This window comes from Solanum stenotomum, chromosome 11 (genome assembly GCF_019186545.1).
Source record: "Solanum stenotomum isolate F172 chromosome 11, ASM1918654v1, whole genome shotgun sequence".
In the NCBI taxonomy this organism is placed as follows: domain Eukaryota; kingdom Viridiplantae; phylum Streptophyta; class Magnoliopsida; order Solanales; family Solanaceae; genus Solanum; species Solanum stenotomum.
The window spans coordinates 54,186,052-54,192,092 of record NC_064292.1 but is presented as its reverse complement, the minus strand read 5'-3'; the positions used below and the strand labels follow the sequence as shown (position 1 = coordinate 54,192,092).

General features: G+C 35.2%; 1 protein-coding gene and 1 long non-coding RNA gene across 2 annotated transcripts in view; one reads left to right on the top strand and one right to left on the bottom strand.

Annotated features, from left to right (window-relative positions):
• Positions 1–6,041, top strand: part of LOC125843862 (uncharacterized) — a 573,332-nt gene that overhangs the window by 558,150 nt on the left and 9,141 nt on the right. The gene's annotated exons all lie outside the window — the stretch shown is intronic.
• LOC125843921 (uncharacterized) overlaps positions 1–6,041 on the bottom strand; it is a 105,150-nt gene that overhangs the window by 92,226 nt on the left and 6,883 nt on the right. The gene's annotated exons all lie outside the window — the stretch shown is intronic.

Sequence of the window (6,041 nt, the reverse complement as noted above, 5' to 3'; positions counted from 1 at the left end):
AAAAAAAAAAAAAAACTTGGAAAAACTTGGAAAAAACTTGGCCAGTGGCGTTTGGCTATATAACTTGGCAAATATATTTGCCAAGAATCCCAAGTTTCCAAATACTTGAAAAAAAAATTAGATTTTGGGCCAAGTTCTAGTATTTGGAAATTTTAAAAAATTAAAAAATTACCTCAGACTTTTATATATTATAAAAAATACCCATAATATTTATCTACCATATCTATCTACTACTACTAATAAATAACCAGGTTACTACCTCTATCTATCAAACAACATGCTCACCAACCATATTAATCATCTCTGTTTATTAAATAACAATGAAATGCGATATCATTTCCAGGGCTATAGGAAAAGTGAAAGAGAGCCTATACGATTAATGTATTGCTCTTGCATATATTGTTATTTTGTTGTTGTTGATTGGTATCAATTATGTTATAAAGTTATTTTTTTCAAAGGAACATATTCACTATAAATATATAATACAAATTTATGATTATTTTTAATAGTTTTTATAACTTAGGAATAATCATATTCTTTTGAAATAGTCAAATATTCTTGGGAAACTTGTGGCCAAACACATGATGTAATTTCACCAAAAAACTTGGCCTAAATATTACTCCCTCTGTCCCTAATTACTTGTCCACTTTTGAATTGTCACACCTATTAAGAAAACAATAATTTACATATTGAGTTTACCATTTTACCCTTATTAATTATGAAGTGGATGAATTAAAAAAATTTAAGATTTTCAAGAAGTTCAAATTTTTTCAAAATAATTAATTGAGGTTATAATAGGTAAAATAAATTGTCTTTTCTTGATTTGTCAAAATGAACAAGTAACAACTAAAAAAAAATTGGACAAGTAATTACGGATATAGCGAGTATTTGCCAAGAATATTTGGAAACTTAGGACCAAACACTAGCTAAAATGAAAGGGAATTTCTTCTTTCTCCCCAACTTCCTAATTTGTAGCTTCATTGCTTGTACTTTTAGCTCACAGTGGTGTTCTTTTTATTAGAACTTCAGGGAAATTTCCTACCACATGTTATAGATAAGTATAGTTGACTGGAGTATAAGCCATTGAAGCATCAATTGATTTTCTTTACCACAACCATAATCTATTGATTCTATTCTTCGACCAATTAACTAAATCCATGGCATCTTCTTCATCTTCTTCTGCTGCTGCTAGATCGTCGCAGTTGACTGGATCGAAGTATGATGTCTTTCTAAGTTTTCGAGGCAAAGATACTCGCAGAAATTTCACAAGTTACTTGTACCAAGGTTTAAAAAACAAAGGAATACACACTTTTCTAGATGATAAAAGGCTAGAGGATGGTGATTCCCTCTCGAAAGAACTAGTGAAAGCTAGAGAAGAGTCTCAAGTTGCTGTAATCATTTTCTCAAAAAATTATGCTACGTCGAGGTGGTGCTTGGATGAATTAGTAAAGATCATGGAATGCAAGGAAAAAAATGGACAATTAGTCATACCAGTCTTCTATGATGTGGATCCATCACATGTTCAATACCAAAGTGAGAGCTTTGCAGAAGCCTTTGCCAAACACAAATCGAGGTATAAGGATGATGTAGAAGGAATGAAGAAGGTTGAAGGATGGAGATCTGCTTTAACTGCTGCTGCAAATATAAAAGGATATGATATCCGTGATAAGTGAGTTAAATTTATATGCTTTGTCCCTTTATTCATAATTATGCAGAACTCTAACTCTACAATGTGAAGTACTTCTCTTGTTGAATTTTTGAAGTGTATATATACGAACAATGTTCTTACTTTTTGTAGGATCAAATCAGAATGTATTTGGGAACTTGTTGACAATGTTTCTTCCAAATTATGCAAGACTTCTTCATCTTATTTGCAAGATATTGTGGGAATAGATACTCATCTGGAGAATGTAAAATCACTGCTAGAGATGGAAAGTAACGATGTTCGGATTGTGGGGATCTGGGGAATGGGGGGAGTCGGCAAAACGACAATAGCAAAAGCTGTTTTTGATACATTCTCATCTCAATTTGATGGTGCTTGTTTCCTTGAAAATGTTAAAGAAAATGCCGGAAAGAATCAACTGCATTCTTTACAAAATGCCCTTCTCTCTGAACTGTTAGGAAAAACAGATGATTACGTTTATAGTAAGTACGATGGGAAGTGCATGATTCAGAACAGACTTTCTTTGATGAAGGTGCTAATTGTGCTTGATGACATAGATCATGGTAATCATTTGGAGTATTTAGCAGGTGATGTTGGTTGGTTTGGTAATGGAAGCAGAGTTATTGTAACAACTAGAAACAGAAAATTGATAGAGAATAATGATGCAATATATGAAGTGCATACACTACCTGATCATGAAGCTATGCAATTGTTCAATCAACATGCTTTCAAAAAAGAAGTTCCAGATGAGTGTTTTAAGAAGTTCTCATTGGAGGTAGTAAATCAGGCTAAAGGGCTTCCTTTAGCCCTCAAGGTGTGGGGTTCTTTGCTGCATAAGAAAGACCTTATTCAGTGGAGAAGAACGGTAGACCAAATAAAGAAAAACTGTAATTCAGAAATTGTTGAAAAACTCAAAATAAGTTATGATGGGTTGGAGCCCGAAGAGCAAAAGATATTTCTAGATATCACATGTTTCTTCCGAGGAGATGAACGAAAAGAAGTCATGCAAATTGTTAAGAGCTATGATTCTGGAGCTGAATACATATTGGATGTCCTAATTGACAAATCCCTTGTGTTCATCTCTGAATATGACAGAGTTGAAATGCATGACTTGATTGAAGGTATGGGCAAATACATAGTGAAAATGCAAAAAGATTCTAGAAAACCTAGCAGAGTATGGAGTGTAGAAGATTTCGAAGATGTGATGATGGACAATATGGTAAGTAAGCTAAACAATGCAATAGTATTAATATTTCAAAGATATATATACTCTGTTCCTCTAACTTCATATACTGACGCACAAGTCATTTAAGTTGTTTCAAATCCACACTACCTAGTTTGTTTATGAGAGCATGAAAAACTTTTTAACTTGAGTCTTTCATACTTAGTTTGTATCATTAACAAATAAAATTAACTACGCAAAGCATTTCTCTTAAGCGGCATATTTCTTAACTAATATTTGTACCTTAAATTTTATTTGATGGTGCTGGCTCTTCAAGAACTTCAAGTACAATAATAAATAATATAAAACATGACAAAAATTTGCATTCATGGGTAGAGTAAGAAAACAATGATATTGATAAGTGGATTGTACATGATTTGTTGATTCATGATCTTTTTATAGGGGACCATGGCAGTGGAAGCAATCTGGTTATGGACATTTAAAAAACTAAGCTTTAGCAAAGACGCAATTAAAAATATGCAAAGGCTTAGGATATTATGCATACAAACTTATCCATGGGGTTCCCAAAGTGATTCAGAAGATGTCTCTATTGAGTACCTGCCCAACAACTTGTGTTGGTTTGTCTGGCATCATTATCCTTGGAAGTTACTGCCAGAAAATTTTAATCCCAGAAGGCTTGTTCATCTTGATCTCCGACGGGGTTCATTGTGTTATTTATGGAATGAAACAAAGGTACCATTCTATTTCAGATACTTTCTATTTTTAATTGTCCTAGAATTAGAATTGTTCTCATATTATTACTATAGATACTAGCAGAGGTTTTTAACCTCTGGGAATTGCATTTCCAACCTCTGCATCTAAAAAAGAAACAAAAAGACATTGTTGGCACAACTTTTCTACATCAACATCCAGATTTTATCTAGTTTCTGAGCATGTAATTTCCATATAAAGTAAAATAAACAATTTCTCATTTAACACGTTGAGTTATAATATAAACATGCCGTTTACTACTTTTCTCATTTTTCATTATTCTTTCTGTGTTTTGAATAGCTGCAGCAACTTCCGTCTCTACAAAGGATAGATCTAAGTCACTCCAAAAGCCTGAAGAGAACACCAGATTTTGAGGGGATGCCAAATTTGGAGTATTTGAATCTAGAGGACTGTACGAGTCTTGAAGAAGTTCATCATACCCTGAAGTATTGCAAAAAACTCATCCATTTAAATTTGTATCGGTGTGAAAGCCTTGAGAGGTTTCCATATGTTAATGTGGAATCTCTTGAATCTCTGAACCTAAGCTTCTGCTCTAGTTTAGAGAAATTTCCAGAAATCCTTGGAATAATGAAGCAGGGAACTGCCATAAAGATTATGACATCATACACTAGGATAAGGGACCTGCCATTATCTTTCTTTGATCACCAACCTCATCTTATAGAGCTACATTTGAATGGCATGACAAACCTTGTATCTCTTCCACACAGCATTCGTAAGTCGAAAGGTTTGGTGAAGCTAATTGTGTGGGGGTGCTCAAACCTTGATAGCTTGCCAGAAGAGATTGGTGATTTAGAAAACTTAGAGGAGATTGATGCCAGAGATACTCTAATCTCACGTCCTCCGTCTTCCGTCGTCCGGTTGAACAAGGTTAAAAGTTTGAGATTTGGACAACCTAGAGTAGAAGATGGAGTGTTCTTTGTGTTCCCTCTGGTGAATGAAGGGTTACTCTCATTGAAATTGCTGGATCTCAGTTACTGCAATATAATAGATGGAGGACTTCCGGAAGACATTGGATCCTTATCCTCTTTGAAACACTTGAACCTCAGTGGAAATAATTTTGAGCATTTACCTCGTAGCATATCCCAGCTTGGTGCTCTTGAATACTTGCACTTATCAGATTGCAAGAGACTTACACAGGTGCCAGAAGACATTGGGTGTTTATCCTCTTTGAAACACTTGAATCTCAGTGGAAATAATTTTGAGCATTTGCCTCGTAGCATATCCCAGCTTGGTGCTCTTGAATACTTGCACTTATCAGATTGCAAGAGACTTACACAGCTGCCAGAATTTCCACAGCAATTAGATACAATAAATGCAGATTGGAGCAATGATTCAATCTGTAATTCGTTGTTTCAGAATATCTCATCATTGCAGCATGACATCTCTGCTTCATATTCCTTGTCACTAAAAGTGTTTACAAGTTGGGGGGAGGATATCCCAAGTTGGTTCCACCATCAGGGAATGTATACAAGTGTATCAGTCAATTTGCCTGAGAATTGGTATGTGTCAGATAACTTCTTGGGATTTGCTGTATGTTACTGTGGAAACTTAAGTAACATCAGAGTTGACTTGATTCCCTTATGTTCAGATGGGATGTCGTTGATGACCCAGGAATTTGCCTTATCCAACAATTCAGAATATTCTAATGAATGGGATATTAATTTTTTCTTGGTACCTCTTGGTGGCTTATGGGATGCATCTAATGCAAATGAAAGCACACCAAATGACTATGGGTGCATTACGTTAGATTTTATTGGAGAAACAGATGATGATTTTGAAGAAACATATGATGGTTTTGGAGAAAAGAAGAAATTTGGATTTCGTTTGTTGTATAAAGACAAACCAAAGCTTGGGGGCTTGTTACAAATGAGGGAAAATAATGAATCCATGGCATCATCTTCTTCTTCTGCTAGATCATTACAGTTGCCTCAATGGAAGTACGATGTCTTTCTAAGTTTTAGAGGTGCAGATACCCACAGAACATTTATGGGTCACTTGTACCAAGGTTTGAGAAACAGGGGAATATTCACCTTTCAAGGTGATAAAAGGCTAGAGCGTGGTGATTCAATCCAAGAAGAACTCTTGAAAGCTATCAAAGAGTCTCAAGTTGCCCTCATCGTTTTCTCAAAGAAATATGCTACATCGAGGTGGTGCTTGAATGAATTAGTGAAGATCATGGAATGCAAGGAAGAAAATGGACAAACTGTCATACCGGTGTTCTATGATGTGGATCCATCACATGTTCAAAACCAAAGGGAGAGCTTTGCAGAGGCCTTTGCCAGACACGAATCAAAGTATAAGGATGATGCTGAAGGAATGCAGAAGGTGAAAGGATGGAGGAATGCCCTAACTGCTGCTGCAGATCTAAGAGGATTCGATATCCGTAACGGGTGAGTTAAAAATACATAATTCCTTTTCATGAAA